This window comes from Thermobia domestica, unplaced genomic scaffold (assembly GCF_964235325.1).
Source record: "Thermobia domestica unplaced genomic scaffold, izTheDome1.hap1.1 HAP1_SCAFFOLD_112, whole genome shotgun sequence".
Classification (NCBI taxonomy): Eukaryota; Metazoa; Arthropoda; class Insecta; order Zygentoma; family Lepismatidae; genus Thermobia; species Thermobia domestica.
The window spans coordinates 594,945-615,855 of NW_027655888.1; the positions used below are offsets into that span (position 1 = coordinate 594,945).

Sequence of the window (20,911 nt, forward strand, 5' to 3'; positions counted from 1 at the left end):
TTAAATTTTACATGCAAATTAAATTTTACAGGATTTTCCCGTTATTGTTTTACATTTAAAAGAATGACGGGATTTTCCCGATGGCTAGGGCGGGAGTTTCTCAATTTAAGAAATTTACTGACCGGACTTCTTTAAGCTTATGGGACCTCTTCCAGCATAACCCCGTTGTTGAATAATAACACCAAGGCGAAACAAACTTATTTCTGTGAATATGTAATATAAATACATAAAGCAAAATATCTAAATCAAAAAACCTGGTTTAAACCCCAAAAAAGCCTTGTTTAAACTGCCCCCCCCCCAAAACGGGTTTTTGGCATTTTCAGAAACAACCATGGTTCTTGCCAGCTCTGCTTACTTTTGTATATAGGAGGTTAAAATGTGTTTATTATATACATTGGTTAATCCTTTGGAATTCATAATGTAAAAATGTTGAAGTAAAATTGTTTAAAATATCTTTTCGAAATTCATGGTTTACTTTCGAGGTTTTATATTATTATCGGCATCAACCACTAATTAAATGACTTTTTGTGTTATCGAGAAGCGAAACAAAGTCTGCTCTATCGATTTAAAGCAGAATTTTGAAAAAAGCCCAAAATTTCCCAAGCAAAGCAGAAAAAACCGAGTTTTTTTTTCAAAAAAGCCGTTTTTTTTCCGAGCCCTTGCATCTCTACCTTAAAGTAAGTATACACCCCTGCATTGATCAAGTATAACATTCTAGTTTATGAATTTATTTGTTGCGACTATTCTGGGCTTAAATTATAAGTAAAAAACGTTAAGAACAAATAATAAAAAACTAGTGTACCTGTTTGATAACAATAAAAAATGATATAAAATAAAGTGAGCTGATCAGTACGGTACTGTATACTAACTTTTGGGCCACCCTGTATGTGTTCGACGATATTATGTACGTAATCATTTTTCATTTTCAGACAGTATATTGTGTATGTTTATTGAGGCTCTCACACAATCCCCAATGTTTGGAGTTGAGAATCCCCCGAATAAACTCATATGCTGTGTGATTTAATATATACACATGTTCCACAATAGTTTTCGTAAAATAAAATAATTCGATTTTGATACGAAATTTAATTAAATGAAATCATATAGAGTAAGGAAGATGGTGATGATGGGAATCAATGAAATGGTGGGATAAAGAAAGCAGAAGAAAACGGGAGAACTCCAGGAAAACCCACGCATATGATGTTTTTCTACCACAATCGACTTTGCTAGAATATGGCGCAAAAGTTTCTGAGTATTTCCTAATCATCTTTACTAGTGAAGCGGAAGTAGGTAAATAATGAGGAAGTTAATTCCACGCTTGATTGCAAATCAAGTACGTACTCTGAGAATTTCGTAAAAGTAGCTCTCGTAAAAGAATAGATAAAGAAAATACGAGGCGTACCCGGAAAGTAAGTACCATTTTGAAAAAAAAAAATTCCTAAAACAGGTTTGTTTAAGCCAAATTTATTTTTACATGAAAGAACACACCTTAAACTATTTTTCGACATAGTTTCCACCAATGTTCAAACACTTATCAGAGCGGGTGACCAACTTATCCTAAACTTTGAATTTACCTTATTTAACATGATAATAAATAAGTTTCTCAATTAAAATATATTTCACGATGATTTTTCGTAAAAAGTATATTTGATCTTTTGTAAAAAGTAATACTGCAAATTATGGATGCATTAAAATATTAAATAATACTTTTGATAAAGTGGATACTTTTAAATATCTACAATGAGAAAAAAAACTTTTAGGTGGCGTACTTAAAAAGATAGGTTACATGCGTAATTCCTGTAGTTTTTGGACAACGTACAGCAGACGTATAACTGAAAACGCATGTTTTATAATACTTTCTGTATAAGTGTTCATCTATACCTACTTTCCATATGTAATAATATAGGCGGGCAGGATCTCACAAAAATGGACGTATATAACATACAGCTGACGAAGGTAACATAAGTATATGCATGTGATATACGGAAAACTGTTAGATATCAGACATCCTGCAACGGCATGATGTAACATCTAAGGGCAGTGCCTATGTAGCATACGGATAACGTATGCTCCGTACTGATTTCTATACTAAGCAAGAGGATACCGTATATTTGTACAATATAAAGCTGTCCGGAGAACGGATTTTTCTCTGTGTAGGATCAATATTAACAAACGAAAATCATATTCACGAAGAAATTAAATGTCGACTAAAAGCACGGAAACCGTGTTATTGTTCAGTTCAAAATCTCTTGTCGTCGCGAATTCTGTCGAGGAATTTGAAGCTTAAAATATATAAAACGATAATCATGCCTGTTGTTCTGTATGGTTGCGAAACATGGTCGCTTACTCTGAGGGAAGAACATAGACTGAAAGTATATGAGAACAAGATCCTGAGAAGAATATTCGGACCCAAGAGGAACGAGAATGGGGAATGGCGGAAACTCCATAACGAGGAACTACATAATTTATACGGTTTACCTAACATTGTTAGGGTCATCAAGTTTAGGAGGCTTAGGTAGGCAGGTCATGTAGTTAGAATGGAAGAAAGTAGAAACGCTTTCGAAGTCTTGACCGGAAGACCAATCGGAAAACGACCATTAGGAAAACCTAGGTGCAGATGGGAGAACAATATTAAGATGGATCTCGCAGAGATAGGAATACAAAATAGAAACTGGATCCAATTGGCTAACGATAGAAGTAAGTAGACAGCTTTTGTGAACGCGGCATTGAACCTCCGGGTTCCACAAGCCATAGAGTTAGTTAGTTAGTATATTTGATCTTGATGGTATATGATGCATATTTTCTTTGGGGCTTTCCAATTGTCTCTACTACATCGAGTTGAAATCCGTCCAGAATAAGGGGTGAATTTACTCCCAAGAGGAGTAAATTATCCCTTCCCACTTTAAAATGACATGTTCCACGATACTGTTGTAAGTCAAGATACTAATATATACAGCAAATAATAAAATTTCTTAAATATTCTCCAATTTTTGTGAAACTGTCTATTGTTCAGGATTGGAAAAAATGAAATGAAATGAATTTTTGAGATTTACGTCCCATGGTGATGAGAAATGAATGAAATGAAGAAAGTGGGAGGAAACGGGAAAATCCCGAGGAAACCCACGCACACGATGTTTGTCCACCAGATGTTCAAGATTGGAAAAGGGTGAATACAACCCACCTTATGTAAGCATCTTAACCATAACTTTGTTACAAATTATACAACTTCCGTGAAACATTGCTTATGTAGTCTTTCAGGTTTCGGATTAACATTACTCAAGGCAAAGGAACAAATTCTTCGAAATTTAACTAATATTTCAGAGTAACTTCCGTAAAATTATAATAGTAAAAATAATCTGATTTTTATAAATAAGAATTAACCCTGCTGGTCAATACTGAGATTGATGAAGGGTAATTATCATAATCATCATACGTATTTTGTCATTAGTGGCTGAACACTTGCCACAAAATGAGAACTTTCCATGCATCAACATCCTAAGCTAATATCTTCGTCTGCATTAAGGACTTTTCTGCTTTGATATCATAGCCTCTGTCGGTCTCTCCCTCTTTTCCTTACCACTGTACTTTTTATAACGTTCTTTCTAATAAAGTTCCTTCTCAGCCAATGTCCCAACCCACCTTCTCTTCTTCTTTCTAATTACTTCTAAAATTGTTTTCTCTCCCATACTGTTCATAACAGTTCGTCATTCGCTTCCTTTCAATCCGGCCAATTCTCTCTATTTTACTCAACACTCACATTTCGAAAGACACCAGTTTTTGTTTTTGTTTTTTTTTTTTTTTTTTTTTTTTCATTTGCTTTTGTGTAATGCCTATATTTCTGTCTCATAGAGTACAACACTTCACACGAAACATGTTGGGAATGTTTTTCATAACACATTTAATCCGAACGTATTTAAGTGCATCATAACTAAAAGAACTCAATCATTTTTAGTGTTTTTTCTTTTAAGGAAGTCAAAATGTTATTTTTTTTGGATCAGAAGATTCAATATATTTCAATCAAAAATTTTCTTCTGGACCTTATATCTGGAGAACTACACACAGTGTAGCCAAACCCAAACTATCACTTTCTGTTAAAAAAAAAAAAAACGAAAACTCGATTTAGGAGCCGTTTGAAAATGCTAATCAAAAAACTAATTCTTGACCAAGATCGCAATCTTTTAATGCTTTTAATTTTTTTTGAACATTCCTAAAATTCTTGGCCAAGATCGCAATCTTTTGATACTTTTTTTTTATCATTCCTAAAATTCTCGTTTAGTTCAAGTTGTTACTTAAAAATTTCTTCATTTTATCTTCTAAAAATAATTTCTTCATTTTTATCAATACGTGAGTTAGTTTAATAAGTATAATAAGATGCTTTGAGAATACTACTTGCACATGTATAACACGCGCACGGGCCTAAAAGTGTTAATGCTAATCATAGATTACGAATAAAAAAAAAAAAAACTGCTCTCTTTTACAATGCTTGCACATATACATTTTACTATTGTACTTTGATCTCCGGAATATTTTAAAAAACTGATAAAATGGGGTCAGTGACTACTGGGCACCTTTAGTGTTACTCTATACCTATTCCCAGCTCATTACATTCCCAGAAACTTAGTTTGTGTTTGTCGTACGATACCAATTCGTAGAAGAAATGCAATAGTTTTGTTGAATTATCCATTTGTGGTTTGTGTATTTTACATGAAAAATAATATTATCTCTTTTTTTGGTCAGGAAGTGACCAATCAACGACAGAGTGGCATGATTTCCACAGGAAATCAAAGTAGACAAAGCCACTGATAACCGTGCAAAGAGAATAGAATTGTTATCATCAAAAGGAAGACGTGGACTGTGGAATTGATAACATGTTTTAATAATAGGAACTTCACTTTCGAATTTTAAGTGTATCCAGGCAAATTGTTACATTTAAAAAAGATAAGAAAAAGAAAAGTAGGAACTGTGAGTGTAGTCTAGCCCTTTTAAGTTCTAGGACCTATTTTTAGGTGCTAAAGTAGTGTCTTCATTATTCGATTAAAAAAGAACCAATAAATCTTTTTACTTCGTTTTCTTTTTTCTTTCTTCAAGTTTAGAGGCATTGTAGAACACGTTACGTGTGGTTTCACAACTTTCTGCGTGGAGACACAGGGAGTGATTATGTCATATCTTTTTTAAAAAATATTTTTTGTTAGGCTTATTTTTATTATTTTTTGGCAGGTTTACTTTTGCACCTATAAGATTCAAATTTTACATAAACATTCAGTGTACCGATTAGTGATTTTCAGATTTTTTTTCTGGTCCTGTGTTACCACAGGGGGGATTCAAAGGGGCAAAAAAACTAAAGAAAAGGGATATTTTAACCAAAAAATCCCCTTTTCAGCGATTTTTCCCGCCTCAGATACATGATAGAGACATTTGAATGGCACAGTTTCAAAGGCTGTTCTATTCTGAAGAGAATGAGGTATAAAATATGTTCCTAGGATAAATAGCGATGTCTCAGAAAATTTTATACCTGAGATCAGGGTATTTTGCGGTAATCTGGGGGTATTATGGGGATCATTGGAAAATATTTTCCCGTCTTTGTATTACTATTCAAGATAGAAGCTTGAAATTTTGTACATACATTTAGTACATCCATTAGTATTTTTCAGTTGATTTTCAGATCTCTACATTAACACAGGGGGTCCAGAGGTGCTCACAATTTTAAAAATTCAAAGAAAAATCCCGATTTCTCTGAAAATTTCCCGCCTCAGGGATTGATTGATTGATTTTGAGTTTTACGTCCCGTTCAGCAGCGAGACTAATGTAACGTGGACCTATTGATTAATGTGGAATCCGAATCACATGAGCTCCCGCCGATATGATAGGGAAATGTCAATAATACTATTTGAAAGGTAGTTCTATTGCGAAAAAAACGAGGTATGAACCATGATCCTACGATAAATAGGGATGATACTGTAGCCGCTTGACTGAGAGTCTATAATTTACCTTTTAAAAAGCCAGAATTTAAACCAATCGGTATGTCGCGACATTACTGCGTCGCTCATTCTCAAAGGATGTGTCGCGAAATTTTGCAATTTATAAATCAATGTTGTACTATCCAGAAGAAGTATAAGCCTAGACGTTCTACGACATTTTTATTTTCACCACGAAGCCTTTAAGAATAAATTAGAATCAATTTTAAGACAGACGGTACCAATCAATGCCTCTAACAGCACCAACACGGATCAGTCCTAACCGAACCGAAATATGGCACGATGTCGTCGGAGTTTAGTACCAATAATTAAAAAAAAAAAAAAAAAAAAAAAAAGGCTCTTGGTTATCGTATCTCAAATTATGATCCTAGATCTACACTTGTGATCCTCTTACTTGTTAGATTAAGCATAAGTCTAAAGAAAAATAGAAAAAGTAAAATTACAGCGGATTTTGTATCAGCTACATTATAGCTGAGAATGTCAAACTTAGCTTGGAAATAGGGCTAAGTGGTAGAGCGTTCACCTCTGGTGCTTTGGGTCCCGGGTTCGATCCCAGCCCCCCCCAAGTGAACTTTATGGTGGACAAACACCGTGTGCGTGGGTTTTCTCGGGGTTCTCCTGTTTTCTTCCACTTTCTTCATTCCACCATTTCAGTCATTTCTCATTATCACCGTCTCCTTTAGCCTCAGCAACATAAACGTGTGATGTAAAACTCGAAAATTTCATTTCATTTTTAGCTTGGAAATTACATAAGCGAGCATCTTTCACTTTTCTGTTGCAGGAGTGACATTTTACGGAATGTATTACCCTGTCTACTCTATAAAATATTCTCTGATATCTTTCAATTATTAAGAGAGACTAAAAATGTACTTTTTAATACGAAAATAAAAGTAATCATCATCATCATCATCATCATCATCATAGGTATTTTCCCAATGTTGGTAGGGCATTTTGCCGCAACTGAGAAGTTTCCATGCTCCACGGTCTTCAGCTAACCTCTTCGTTCTCACTTACGATTTTTCTGTTTTGATATTTTCCATTAATTGCAATCTCCCTCACTCCGTCCCTCTTTTTCCCCACCATCCTACCCTCTAAAATGTCCCTCATGATACTGTTCCTTCTTATCCAATGTCCCAACAAGTTTATCTTCCTCTTCTTAATAATATCTAACATCGTTCTTTTTTCTCCTACCATTTCTAACACCCTCTCATTCATTTTCCGCTTGACCCAGCTAATTCACTCCATTCTTCTCCACACCCACATTTCAAAAGCTGCCAGTCGTTTCTCATTATTTTTGCGTAATGTCCATGTTTCTGACCCATACAGTACAACTCCACACGAAGCGATTTATGAGTCTTTTTTCCCAACTCTTTTATTCAAGGTCCCACAAAATAGTACTTTCTTCCTCATAAAGGTTTCTTTTGCCATTGCTATTCTTGCTTTTATTTCATCTTCACACTCCATATCTCTAATAATACTATCCATGTATTGCAAACTAGTCACCTGTTCTGTTTTCTCCCCTCCTATTTTTATATTTGACACCGATTCCTTCGATCTTAAGAGTCTTCATCCCGGCGAAATTAAAATGCATTGCGATTGCCAGTTCTAGTTTTGGATGGTGGAATTTGTTAATTAATTAATATTACAACTTATTATACTTCGTAACTATGATATGCATAAATGTCCGAAGTTTATAGAACGGCTATGTCCGTCCGTCGATCTGTCTGTCGACAGGTATCAGAACAGAAACGGTGAGAGATATTAAGAGGCCTCATCCCAGCAAAATTAAAATACCGCTAATTTTACAGTAATTATGTGATATCTTCAAATAGATAAAAGATAATTGAAATATGGAACAAGAGCGCCATAGACAATATTATTTTGCGTGAGGTACCGTTATCACAGTCACCTAGTGGCTTTCCGTTTTCAGCTGTTTAGAAACGCGAAAATAAATGCCGATTTTCAAAATGGCTCGAAATCGAAAGCAGATAAGTGAGTCGTGATAACGGTTTCTCATGTAAAATAATATTGTCTAGGGCGCTCTTGTTCCACATTTCGATTATCTTTTATCTATTTGAAGATATAACATAATTACTGTAAAATTAGCGGTATTTTAATTTCGTCGGGATGAAGAGACTTAACCTAAAGGGAGCATTAAACTTAAATATTTCATTTTCCTTTTGCTAAATGTCCACGTCTCTGTCTCATATAATACAATAAATAAATTTAAGTGAATTTTAAGTAATATTTCTCTTAAAATATAATGTACTGGTATTTTTGCAACATATGCTCAAGAGATAATTTTTAAAAAGAGATAAATTTGTTTTCGAAGAGAATTATTTTACTAATTATTATTAGTCAAAGTTTTTTTTTTTTTTTTTAAGTGGGGATCACTTTTATTAGTCATAATACCGTCCAACATTCTGACTAATAAAAGTGATTCTCCTTAACAAAAAAAAAGTTTAGAAACGCCGGTCCAACCCAAAGAGATTAACTACAGCTCACAGATGACGAGAAGAACGCTAAAACAGGGCAGCGGGGAAAGGTCAACGACACGGTCAAGTCCATTTTCGGTTTTTGAGGTGTGGTTTATACTTAGATGTCGTCTGCCACTCCGGGTAAAGTTATATGTGTGCTATTCCCTAGTGCCATTTGAAATCCCCATGCGAAAAGTGGGCGAACCCATGCCTACGTCACACTACTTCTGCTAGGGTTCTTCTCGTCATCTGTGAGCTGTACACATTATCTCATGATACGAAGAGGTTTCCCCCTACAATTTGACTCAATATCCATTTTGTATGTTCCACGGTGAGTTGCGTAAGGTTTATCCAGGCTCGTTCTACCGATATGCGTGACCTGGGGCGATTGCGGAGTCAATAATGTAGGTGAGAATTCTACATGCATCAAGAATAAACTATTTTGCACCAGCTTTCACTTGGTTGTATCATAATGATATCTCCCACATATTCATTCCCTCAATTCCTTTTTTTTTAAAAAAAAAAAACACTCTCATTAATCATACTTTTCTTTTAACCTCGTCCAGGGCATAATGGGGGGACGTAAGCCCAAAAGATTTCATTTTAATTACAATTGAACAAATACAAAAATTTGTATTTTTGGTGTGGAGGGGTACAGCTTTAATTATGTTTAAAAGTGTCTTCTGTATTCCATAATTTATGAAAATCAATACATTTTTCATTTATAAACAGGTTTATTGTCCTAAGTTTGTGTTGAGAAAGAAATTAAATTTAAACCCAGTATGAATAGACCTCAAACAACCTGGTTTTGAATAGCGCGGCAATTAACCGCGTTACGAGTATTTAAGGTATTTTTGTAGCTATAGCAGTGGCGTATGTATAATTTCGTCAAGGAGAGAGTTCAAACCCTCAGTCCCATATCTTTTCAGCCAGAGAGAGCGTGGGTCGATGAAAACTTGACCTATGACCCACTGACTCAGCACCCACCGTGACCCACTCTGGCCCACCACAAATCATGAGCAACTCTCATCCACCATAACCCACTCTGAGCAACCACCTACCATGACTCACTCTGACCACGACCCACTATGACCCATTTTGACCCACGATTCACCAAAAACCATCGTCCTCAACTCAGACTTATGATCCACGCCCTCCTCTCCATTGACTAAAGAGTTTACACTTGCAATAAAGAAGACTGTGAAATTATCACTAATCGGACTTTGAATTTCTGCGGTCAATCCCTCAAGTACACCTCTGTTACAATACCGGTGGATCTGACCTTTACGATATAAAATGGTAAACTGTTTGTCACGGGCCATATTACGATGAATTTTAATTTAATTATCATATATAATTATTTTCTTCTTGAATTACAGATACTTTTCAGTGGAAAATAGGGTGAAATTTGAAAGTCTCAAATCAAGGTAAAGTAGACCAACGTAAAGAATGAAGAAGAAAAAAGAGTGCGAAATTGGACTGTCTCGAAAGCCAGGTAGTAAGTCCTTTTGCTACTATTGTAATTACAAATATCAATATCCAAACATGCCTGTTTTATTTATTTATTTTTTCACTTAGATGTACTCAGCTCAGGTAATTAAATAGAAACAAATGAAAAAGGAAATAAAATGGAGGCCTTGAAAGTAAAACGTAGACAAATTCACCAGTGTTCAGAAGATGCAGTCTACAATGCACTGAGTGGGTCAGAGTGGGTTACGTTAGGTAGTGGGTCTCACTAGGTCACATCCTGTTGACCCACGACCCACTCATAAATCTTGACCTACTTGACCCTCTTGACACATAACCTCCTGACCCACTCCATCTCTGTTTTCAGGATAAATGATTTTTGTATACTGTATAGTAAACGTTTACTTTGCCATCATGTCTTCTTCAAGAGGGGTTTAAATCCCGAATCCCCTCAACGTTGTGTATGCCACTAAGCTAAACTGGTATATCTCTAAGCCTTCTTATACAGTGGTTTTCCACTGTCTGTTTCGTGAATTTTCTTTCCTGTATATGTATTTTCTTTCCAAACATTGTAGGAGTTTTGGAAAACAATGGAGAAAGAAGAATATGTGTCTATTGTGAAAGGATTGTCTACAGAGGCTTTTTGTGTAAAGAAACAAATACAATATGTACCTCTTATAATGTTTTTCTAAAGACAAAAGCTAGAAATTCAAGATGTGACAAAACTCGCAGTAGCGTAGGAGGCAGCTATCTAAATAACTAAAGTTTCTTATGTTAAGAACATGAGTCGTTACATACAAGTATGCTAATAGAAGACAGTTATTGCTACCAGTTCCTAATAAATAACAATCAATGCACGCTGGAATTTCCTGTTTACTAAGATAATGTTATTTCAAAATTTTGATAGAGCGACGACCATTTTTCTTCTTTTCTGCGTTTTTTTTTATTTCTATTTGACATTTTAATAGTGTTTTTTTTTTTAAAAAAAAAAAAAAAGAAGTAATGTGCATTCTGTTCTGGCAGCAACATTTTATGGGTTTTGTAATAGCTGAATACCGTAATGGATTGAATATATCCGTGAATATTATCTCCTTCAATACTCCTTGCGATTTCTATTCTGTTGATTACTTCTTTCTCTGTTTGATAACAGTTCTTTATGTATTTCCTTTAGTTTTGAAATTTACAGTTTGGCGGGAGTTGGTCTAGCACCATCAGCTTATTGGTTTCTGTCAGATCACCGGTCAACCAGTATCGGAATGGTTGTTGTCCACGACAAAGTAATGTGTTTCAGATCCTACTTTGAGCTGTAGGTGCATGCAGGGGCGTCATTTCAAACCTCGCTTGAGGGGGACAAGAGCACCGATGACTTAAGATTTTCACGTTTTGTACTAGTATATAGTAGCCAATCGATTAAAGTGTATGTGTTCCTAAAACTCTTGGGGGGCAATTTCCCCCTCCTGCCCCCTAAATGACGCCCCTGGGTCCATGTCTTCTTACAGCTTTGGTGCTAAAAGAAAAATGTGAACTTCAAACTACGAGGTGTGTTCAAAATGTATCGAACATTTGGTTGCCAAAAATACATTTCTTGATTTGGAAATCCAGAACACTAATCCCCTTCAAAGTAGTCTCATTGGTAACATACGCACTTTTCCCAGCGCTCCCACCATTGTTACAAACACTTCTGGAACGCAATTTTTGAAATGGTGAGCAACCGTGCCGTCGCATACCGTATGATGTCTTGGTGTTTTTTTTTTTTTAACTCAAATCGGATCCCTTTTATTGGCATTTTCAGTTTGGGAAATAACCAAAAGTCACAAGGAGCCATGTCGGGTGAGTAGGGAGCCTGACGACACACAGAAATGTTGTGTTTGGCGATGAAAGCCTGGGTCAGATTTCGCGGACACACTCCTCATGCTCAAATTCTCATTCAAAATTGAGTATACCGATCCGATTGAATGGTTTCTGCTTGGGTATCGCCAAGCTTTTGACAAAATTTGATGTAATATCGCTGCTCAAGTTTTTCTGCCATTTTACAAAAAACTGAAATACAACGACCGCTCACTACACGTCTTCACTCGTTGGCCGATTGCCAGCGACTCACGCTTTCTTTGGGCTGAAAAAAAGAAAACACGACTGCGCATGAGTGTCCCCTCTACATCTACATTGAAGAAAGCCTCCCGCGCTTCATTGGTTTAAGCGGGGAAAAAATAAGGTTCCTTACTTTTTGAACACACCTCGTATTCATACATTTCTTTGCCTTTGTTGTTTGTAATCGCGGGTTCCAGTTTCGATTAAGATTATGCCAGTGACGCTAATTTCTGTACAGGTTTTGCCTGGAAAAAGGGGACAAAATTGTCCACCGAGACAAGAGTACCCGTTAGTATATTGATACAATTTACTAAAAACCATGTGTTTCTCAAACTCCCCAAATGACATCTCTGTTTCTGTTTAACTTTAGTCCTAGGCTAGTCGAGAAAGCGTTACCCCCTGTAGCGAACGCGGCCAAAGTGGCTATTTAGTAATTTTACTTTCACCAGATGTGTAAATCATACTGTGAGCCAGTCAGGGTTTTCAGGTCTTTTTGCCAGGTCCAGGTGTGTAATAGCAGAGTTCCAATACTCTGCCCAAACCATCTTCCAAGCATCTGTTTCTTGCTACAATCCCTTTGCCTGGCAACACGTCTTTCCTTTTTTTCCTTCCTTTTGAAATCTTTCAAACAGCAGACGGTCTATTGTTCCGACCCGCACCAAATACGCTCGAGCTGACGTTTTCTCAGCGATTTTATTGCTTTCGCGTTTATGATTAGCCATCTACATTTAAATACATGGTCAGTGTATTCCAAGAGTACGAATGAGCAATAAATACGCTTTGAGATCGCCTCAAATAGCCGGGTACTTAGAGAAAACAGTTCAGGTATTTGTGGTCCGTTGTCAGATGATATTCCAGCGAAGTTGCAGGCAAACAATATCCAGATCGTGGGGAGCCCAAGCAAATTTTAAGCACTCCTCGGCGCCTTAACATGATCTTTTATTATCTACGATTCTTTGCTAAACTTCCGCGCCCTATGGTTAGGAACAGTGTTTCTTCCAGACATGTTTTTAGGGGGGAAGCGCCCCCTGGAGCTCTGAGAGTAACCCCCGGAAGAGACCAGAATAATACGTATAATATAGTAATACCAGAAAAGCCCCTCCGACTATTCAGTGTGCCCCCCCCCCCCGGAACACTTTTTTCTGAAACAAACACTGGTTAGGAACTGCTGATTTTATTCATGAAATACGAGCTTTTGATCCAATGGATATAGATTTATCTAAATACATAAATGAGTGCAAATCCAATCTTCTGTACAACTAAAATCATGAAAAATATCAAAGCAGGAGGTTATTTTTATTTGCTTTCGTGTTACAAATGTTTGTCATGATCCACTTAATAACTTGCTAAATTCTACTTCCCTCAATTTCTGTATTCACACACGCAAGAAACATGTTAAATTGCAGTTTGTTCATGAAATTCGTGAGCACAAAAACAAGAAGATCAGTTTTCCAAGCTAACATAATTGACGTTGAACAAAAACTAAGCCCGAAGCAGAAAAGTGGTAGAACTTGATTTTCAATTTGTTATAAACGTTGCACCGTTATTATTTTGAAAAAAAAAAAAAAAAAAAAAAAAAGAGTTGGTTGTTCAATTTTTCTCTCTTTTTGTTTGAGTATAAGATTTTCTTCTACCCGAGATGGGCGCATTGAAGAGGTTGGGTACATTGCGTTGTAACAGGTTCAACCTTACAATAATGCCAATTGGGAAAGTAAGGTGCCAAAGTCGTTTTGAAGTTCAGGTTGGGTAAAGTTAAGGGATTATGAGATGACGCGAGGTTATAAAGAACGGATTGAGATTGAATGAGGTAGATAAGTAAAAATGAAATGAAATCTTTCAGTTTAACGTCCCTCGTTTATGTCTTTAGGCTGAGAGAGACGATGGTTAAAGCAAATGAATGATGATGGAAGAATTGGTGGAAGGAGAAGGTGGGAGGAAACGGAAGTACCCGGAGAAAACCCACGGACACGATGTTGTCCACCACAAACTTACTTGTTCGGGGATCGAATCAGGAACTTCATGCGCTTTACAACTGAGCTACTGCGCTCCCCGATGTAGATAAGTGTTTGAATATTTTGTTCCCGATATCCTTCTGCTTTGAAAAATTCCAAAGAGAATTAGAAGTCCCGTTATACAAGTACATCACAACTAAAACAGATTGTATATTTCTTTAAACATACCATTACATATATTGAACACAATATGTCCGCAATGTTGTACCATTACCAAAGGTGCAAAATAGTATCTATATTAATATTTAAAAATAGTTAAGTCAATTAAAAAATCAATAACACCACAATATTTTCTTTTGCAATGCTTTTATTACCTTACTTTTCTTTTTGTTAGTGTCAATCTTTGCAATTTAAATTTCACTTTCTTCTATAGTAACCAGAATTTGTAATTTTGTACAGATGCGTAAACCCAATGAGAAAGCAGTTTTCCATGTAATTTTCGGTCTGCATTATCGTTTTCCTATAAATTAATTAAAATTAATAATTTATAAACAATTAATGAGCGCCTGCTATGTCTGCAACTAAACTATACATATAAGTTTGGCTGGTTGCAGACAGCTAGGCGTTCTGTTAACTTCACATCAAGTTTTCTTAGCATTCACAAGAGTTCACCAATTAAGATGGTTAATTTTTCTTCTCGTAATAAGAGGAAAGATACAATTGCCTTCTATAATACAATTTTAAAATTTGAATAAGGACTAGAAATCAACAACAACAAAAAAAGCTCTCTCGCTGGTCTAGTCGGTATGGTGCGGTGCCTATGGTTCAAAAGGGGTTCTGTGTTCGATTCCCAGTGTGAGAGTCCTTAAATTTGACAGCATTACGGCAGTTTGGATTCCATGTTAAAACTCTAGGTTCACGTCTCATATAGCCTCGGAGCTAAAAAGAGACGCTAAACTTCTCTTAAAAAGTGAACAGTAATAACCGTAATTAAAAAAAAAAACTTTTATAAAATGCATTAAAAAAGAGATTTTGTATGGGAAGCAGGAATGTTAATACCTTATTAACAAAAGTTTTAAAAGTACAATAAAAAAAGAATAAAATAGTTTTTTATTGTTTTCTCTGGGTAAAATGGAGAAATGAAACTATACTAAAAGCATTAAAAAAAAATGAAATTAAATCTTTGAGTTTTACGTCCCACGGTTATGCGGGTTAGGCTAAAGGAGACGGTGATTATGAGAAATGAATGAAATGGTGGAATGAAGAAAGTGGGAGGAAACGGCAGAACCCAGAGGAAACCCACGCACACGGTATTAGTCCACTATAAAGTTCACTTGGCGAGGGCTGGGATCGAACCCGAAACCTCAACACTCTACCACTGAGCCACCACGACCCCACTAAAAGCATCAGGCAATGGAGAAATGGGACTATAGTAAAAGCATTAGGGAATGGAGAAATGAGACTATATTCTACTAAAAGCATCAGGCAATGGAGAAATGGACCTATAATAAAAGCATCAGGCAATGGAGAAATTGAACTATACTAAAAGCATCAGGAAAATGGAGAAATGGGACTATACTAAAAGCATTGGGCACTATTTGATGTTCAAGTCCTGACTGAAAGCATTGGAAACGATTTCATGTTTAAGTTTCGTTCATAATTTAAACAGAAACTTTAGCCCTCAACTTTACTACACCCAATAAATAGTACACTCTTTAACATGTTGTCAAAAGTGAATTTGCACTATTTTGTAGAAGGAGCAATACCATACAATGTTTTAAAAAACATCCATTAAAAATATCATTATCTCCTTGAAATTGTGAATAGCTGAACTGTACACGGAGAGAAAAATCGAGCACATTTAGAAGGAAATTCCATAGATTTTGGCTATAGATGGCTTTCGTGAGGCTGCTTCTGACACGGCAGAAGAACTACAAACAATCAGGGTGCGAATTACGGCCAGGAATAGAGGGGAAAATCCCACTCTGGAAAGCTTTTATCTGTGGCTGGAAGGCAGAAAATATTCCCATGGGGCATGTTATTTCCCCCTCTACCCTCAGTTATATTTCTTATATCATTCAAATTCTTCAATTCAATTCTTCAATTCAAATCCGTTCGAGAATTGTTAATAGAAAGTTAATTTTGAAAAGTAATTTGGTTATGTGTGTTGGGAGTTTCGTGTGTGTGTGTTTTTTGAAAAAGAAATTTTAGAGTGACCTGCTGTTGTAGGTTGGGATAAAAATGGTATAATACTGGTGTACTTCCAACTAAATCTAAGACAAATGTGTTAAATTTCACGTTGTTGTCATCAGGGTTGGCACGATTATAGCAAGTTGGTTCAAACGAGGTGTTTTTTAAAATGTTGTCCCCCCTGAAAAAATCACCTAATTCGCACCTTGTAAACAATCCTAAAATGTCCGTGTTGTCTGCAGATTTTCTGGACTTTATAGTGCTCTATACAATCAGATAATTTTTATTGAAATACATAACCATGATTTTCTATATTCTGCACGTGGCGACGAAGGATACATGTCATTTCAGTCCATTTGCGGCTGTACAATTTGGTCCTTGCTAAGCAAAAAACCTATACTTTGTCTGGTATAAAAAAATCTTGTGTGTGACATAGAATTCTGCTAAATTTAGACACTACGGATTTTCTACACTAAAAGTCAGTGTTTTCACTCTCTCAGTATAGAAATCATAAGTTTGTTCTAAGCCCACGTGACCTAACCTCTGCGTGGCTGATTCATTCGTTCTGTCCTGTCAAGAGAATTCGGTCGATGATCGACGGGATAATTCATGAAATGGTGCACACGGCACACTTCATCTTATCACTTGCACTGGGAGGTCATGTTTACAAAAATAGACTGAAGACTGAAGAGGAAAAACGAGAAATAAAATTATAAAAATGAAAAATGAAAAGAGCTCGAAGCACGTTTGCCAAATCAGCACTTTTACAATTTGCTAACGACTTCATAATTTATACTTTGTATCAGATATTAATGCAATGTAGCCAGTCAGTGACCTTGAGCACATTAGAGGGTGAGAATATGTTTTTACTGTCGTAATTATGCCAGAAACTTTTCATGAATCCAGAAACTTTTTCTTTTTTTCAGTGAGAAATAGAATTTACCAAAGACAAATTGGGACATTATACGAACACATTATTCAGAAACGTAGAGTCAGTGAGAATACAATTACCCATCTCTCTCTCTCTCTTTCCTACCCATACTGAACGAGATGGGTTAACGATAAACATACTCATATACTATGTTAGAGAATAGAAGTTCGACTTTGTGGTTACATGTGAAATTATTATTATTATTATTATTATTATTATTATTATTATTATTATTATTATTATTATTATTATTATTATTATTATTATTAGTAGTAGTAGTAGTAGTAGTAGTAGTAGTAGTAGTAGTAGTGTAATGCCCGCTGGTTACGCCCTTTAGGCTAAAAGAGACGGATAATTGATAGGGTGGAACGAAAAAATGCAATTTTTTTTCTAAGTCGTATTACCGCGGTAAAGTTGCGAATTGGGGAGACAAAAAGGAGTTCAAAATGCAATACAATCAGTTTGTATCTTCCGAGTGCGCATGTACTCTAAAGTTTGCCGAAATATGAAAAGAAAACACATACAGTACACTCCCGAGTACCTGGCCTAATGCGGCGGAAGGGCAGGCCGGATAAAAAAAAAAAGAAAAACTGACTGGCTGGAATTCTATGAACTCATTTCTTTACGCTGCTCTTTTTCTGTTACAACTTATATTTTGTACACGACACGTAGGAAGATCGTAGCAGACGCCCGCTTACAATGCCTTGCCAATGTTGCCAATGCAACGTTTTGCCTTCCTCATTTAATTACAATAAAAGAAAACTAGGTCGGATAGTACGAAGGCTGGATAGTCGCGAGCCGGATACTAGGAAGTCTACTGTATTTACAATAAATAACATTTTTAAATTAATCTCTTCCCGAATGTAATACCTCAAATTCTTACGTATTAGAATCGCAGAAAATAATGTTGTAATATTATTTAAATCCATCGATATATTCCGGACGCGCATGGCCTTCAAAATTAATGAAATTTTGAAATAAAGTTTACAATTAAACATAGATCACTGTTCAAAGGGAAAAATAACTAACAACTTACATACATTTTTGTTTTCTTTATTGAATACTAGTTTAAATGTTTAAAAAACAAATTATTTTAGACCATTAGTATTATTTATAAACAGACTTTTTATTGATAGAACTTAGTTTTGTCATTAAAAATATATAAACTGATTTTATTTCTTTTTAGCTCCCCAATTCGCGACTTTTCCGCGGGATTACGACTTTTTTTTAAAAAAAAAAAAATGCATTTTTTCGGCCCACCCTAATGATTAATGTAAGTGAACGATTACGAAAGAATTGGTGGAAAGAGAATGTAGAAGGAAAGGGGGAAACGCGAGAAGATCCTCGGACTCGAAGTTCTAAGCCGCGAACTCGCGTGATCGAGGATTGAACTAGGAAGCTCCCTTAGTACTAGAAATAAGAACTTTACCACTGAACTAACGTGACTATTCTTCCCTCCCCATCTTTGTAGTTACATTTGTCATGTGTTCTATTTTCTTTTTTTTTTTTTTTTACCTCCTTTAACAAAAACAAAAGAAATATTCTCTATGAAAGGGGTAAAGCTACGCCTCTTTTGCTTTTGGGTCAGGTTCGAGTAGCTAAAAGTAAAGGCTTCGTACTTCCATGACATCGAAACATATGAGATATGATGTGGTCTCCTCCTCCCCTTCCCCGCTTTCCCCAAGTACCCATTAGAATCGGATGTGGATGAGACTAGAACGAGAAAACAAATCCAGGCTCTAATAGGGAGCGGGAATCCAGACTGTTCGACTGGTAGATATCCAGTTTTACAGATTGTGCCACCCTAAAAAAAATTATTACGAAAGCGAACTAAATAAAATAGTTATGATTTAAAAAAATGGATCAAAAGATTAGAATCTTCGTCAAGAATTTTAGGAGCGATAAAAAAAAAAGTATATCTAAAGATTACGATCTTGGCCAATAGTAAGTTTGCGGATCAGAGGCCACAAGATTTTTAAACGGCCCCTAAATCGAGTTTTCGGATTTTTACGGAATAAGCACATCATACTGAGTTAAGTGAGTTTGGGTTTGGCTACACTATATGTAGTTCTCCAAATATAAAGGGTACAAGAAAATTTTTGATTGAAATATATTGGATCTTTCGATCCAATAAACTATCAATTTACGAGGAATGTTCAGTTTATAACCGAAATTTCTTTTCTTTTTTTCTTTTTTAGGTGTTGCTGTGCGCAGTTTGGTGTCCATGTCCCATCTTGTGATAGGGCAGTCCTCACACATTTCTGCGACAACGGGAAGTCTCAGAGAACGAAAGAACGGCGATGAGCAATAGCAACAAGCTTCTCAGTATGGAAGTGGCGGTTCCAGTAGAGCAGCGCTGCACTATCAAGTTCTTCCTAAAGGAAGACGTGAAACCTGAGGAAATCTTCAGAAGTGTGTAATATGGTGAAGAAACTGTCTCAGTCGCAAGTGTACGAGTGTTAGATTAGAGTTCCTGCTTCACACCTCGTAGAAAATTTGCAAATCAGTCCCAAGGGTGTTTTACCTCGACAGCGTCCCTAGATCCTGTTATATTAAATTACTTCCTATCACTTAACAGTTTTCATTATTATTATTATTATTATTATTATTATTATTATTATTATTATTATTATTATTATTATTATTATTATTATTATTATTATTATTATTTTATTATTATTATTATTATTATTATTATTATTATTATTATTATTATTATTATTATTATTATTATTATTATTATTATTATTATTATTTACCATAATCACATAAAGAAATACAGTAAAACCTGTCTTCTACGGACCCTCTACTAAACGGAAATAATTCACGGTTCCATGAATTTATTGTCGAAGATCGTGATAAAATTTCTTTCATTCAACGGATATTGTATAACGCTGACAACGGAAATCAAAAAACCCTCTTAACGGAAAATTGAAAAAATTAAAATGAAATTTTTGAGTTTTACGTCCCACGATTATGCCGGTTAGGCTAAAGGAGACGGTGATGATGAGTAATGAATGAAATGGTGGAAAGAAGAGAGTGGGAGGAAACGGGAGAACCTCGAGAAAACCCACGCACACGGCGTTTGTCCACCACAAAGTTCACTTGGCGGGAGCAGGATTTGAACCCGAAACCCCTAGCACCAGAGGTGAACGCTCTACCACTGAGCCACCGCGGCCCCCACGGAAAATTTGAAGTTTCGGAGTGTAGCCTTTAGAAAGGTTTTAAACATCCTATGAGAGGTTACATATATATATTTTTAGCAAAACAGTGATGTGGAAACCGAAACAGCCACGACGGATATACTTGCTTTAATTGAGAATTATATGAAAAGTGTGAAAGGAGAAGAGGAGGTGGGAGAAAAAGAAAAATAAGTCATTGAGTTGAAACAAGAGTGCACGCTAATGTACGAATGGACGTTATTGTGTCAAATTCCTCAAAGATTCTATCAAAAGTTTAAAGGAACTACAACATTTGCCTTACTTCGAAATGATACTGATATGCTTAGATTGGTTTCTCAGGCTAAAGTCTGTGTGGAGAGTTCAGCAGACAAGCAGCGATGTGTATTAAAAAAAAAAAAAAAAAAAACCTCCTTGCAGTGGCGTAACTAAGGACTTGGGGGCCATCCCGCAGACAACGTGGAATGGGGCCCCTTCTCTACGTCCTACATCACGATTTGGGGCCCCGTGATTGATTCGCCCACCCCTTGCAATGCGGGGTCTGCGGGGTCCTTATTTACGACCCTGCCTCCTTGAATATTGGAAAAATTAAGGTAACGTATGGATGGTACTTTTTCTGTTCATTGTAAGTTTTGCGTTTATTAATTCGTAG

The 20,911-nt window shown here is 35.9% G+C and overlaps 1 protein-coding gene across 3 annotated transcripts in view; it reads left to right on the plus strand.

The window, feature by feature from the left end:
* LOC145676351 (uncharacterized) overlaps nt 1-19,649 on the plus strand; it is a 173,871-nt gene extending 154,222 nt beyond the window's left edge. For 2 of the 3 annotated variants that reach the window (XR_014129373.1, XM_081747208.1), the window contains exon 2: nt 19,279-19,649. The gene's annotated coding sequence lies outside the window, so the exon portion shown is untranslated. Of the gene's footprint in view, nt 1-9,831; nt 9,951-19,278 lie in introns of all 3 variants that reach the window. The other variant, XR_014129375.1, reaches the window with a different exon arrangement.
* The last annotated feature ends 1,262 nt before the right edge of the window (nt 19,650-20,911 follow it).